Genomic DNA, 1,791 nt, shown 5'->3' on the forward strand with positions numbered 1-1,791 from the left:
GATATTTCATGCTTGGGTTAACTTCTTTGATGGGGTACGCTTAGAATAGCCAAATATTATTTGTGAACCTATATTTAGTCTCGTATAACTTTCTCGCTAATGCAATTTGATGGTGAATTCTTTGGTTTAGTATTTTGATGTGCCATGCTTAGAGCGTCCCAGTCATATTCGCGAGTCTAATACATATAATAGGTGATGTTGATAGAACGAACGATAAATAAATATTCATGAGTTATATTTCATTTCAATATTCGAATAAAAATAGTGGTGGATACATAAAACCCTGGTTACCGGCTTTTCCTTTGGATTCATTTTATTAGTTTAGTTTATTTTCTTTGTTTTTATAATTCTAAAAATCCAAAAATATTTTTTCTTGCTATTTTATTTTAGAGATATTGATTATTGTGTTTCCACCGCTCCCTGTGGGTTCGACCTGTACTTTCCTCTGTCTACTAGTTAGACACTGTGCGATTGCGGTATTATATAATATATGAAATCCCGAAACTTACCCTTTTCTCTCAAAGAATCATTTATCAGACCAACCTGGGTTTTTAACTCGGAAATAGCCTAACTATTTTCTTGTCCTATCCTGTTATTAGATTGTAGACTCTATTCTACGGATAACTGAAATTTTGCAGTTTGCTGAGTTAACAAGGCGACAGATTCCTCTAAACTTAGGATTTTCTTATCTGACTGATTCTGAAACTGAGCTAGTCCTGAAGGATTCTTAGTATAGCCAAAACCTGAGGGAGCATTGGAATTACTAAACTGACCTTGACTTTGGCCCTTAGATCACGAAAGGTTCGAATGGTTTTTCCAACCAGGATTATATGTTTCTGAATATGGTTCAATCTTTTGACGGTTATCAAATCTAGTGTTATTATAAAGAGCATTGGCTTGCTCTTCAATATTCTGGCCTTCCCAAAAAGGCACCACTCTACCACTAGTCTGGCCCACTTCTAAAGCTTCTAACCTTTTTTCTATAGCAACAATTTTGGCATCTGATTCATAGCCTCCTTCTACCCTATTAACGTTTCCTCTACTTAAAAGAATTGTTTTCTGGGGTGCCCTACTATTTTCCCATTGATGGGTTTTTTCGGCGATTTCATTAAAAAATTCCATCGCCGCATCAACAGTTTGGTTTTCAAATCCACCAGTACATAGAGACTCAACCATGGTCGTTGTGGAATAATCTAAACCCTCATAAAGGATCTGAACTACCCTAACCTTTTCTAAACCATGATGAGGACACTGGGATAATAAACCATTGAAACTTTCCAAATACCTATATAAAGATTCTCCCTCTTGCTGTGAAAATGTGCATATTTGCGTCCTAATAGACGATGTTTTGTGCCTAGGGAAAAACTTATTGAAAAAGTCAGATGTAAGTTGTTCATATGTCTCAATTGACTCGGAGTCCAAACTATATAGCCACGACTTGGCCTTATCTTTCAGGGAAAGTGGGAATAACCTAAGTTTCAAAGCATCATCATCTAAGCCTGTAATTCTTAGAGTACTACAAATTTCCTCAAAATCCCTAACATGGTAATAGGGGTTTTCATTTTCTTTCCCTAAAAAGATTGGGAGCATCTGTAAGGTCCCAGGTTTCAGTTCATAGGGTGCCTCCGTTTTAGCTAACTTAATACAAGAAGGACGAGTAGTCCTAGTCGGATTCAACAAAGCTTTTAAAGTTGCCATTTCTGGCACTATCGGAATATTAGGGATTGTCTCCTCAAGCGGACGTTCAAAAACGGACTCTTCAAAAATCGTACTTTCTAAATTGAGGTAATT

The 1,791-nt window shown here is 36.5% G+C and overlaps 1 pseudogene; it reads left to right on the top strand.

Annotated features, from left to right (window-relative positions):
* Positions 1 to 1,234: 1,234 nt before the first annotated feature.
* LOC113362342 lies at positions 1,235 to 1,334 on the top strand (annotated as a pseudogene).
* The last annotated feature ends 457 nt before the right edge of the window (positions 1,335 to 1,791 follow it).

This window comes from Papaver somniferum, chromosome 3 (genome assembly GCF_003573695.1).
Source record: "Papaver somniferum cultivar HN1 chromosome 3, ASM357369v1, whole genome shotgun sequence".
Taxonomy (NCBI): Eukaryota; Viridiplantae; Streptophyta; class Magnoliopsida; order Ranunculales; family Papaveraceae; genus Papaver; species Papaver somniferum.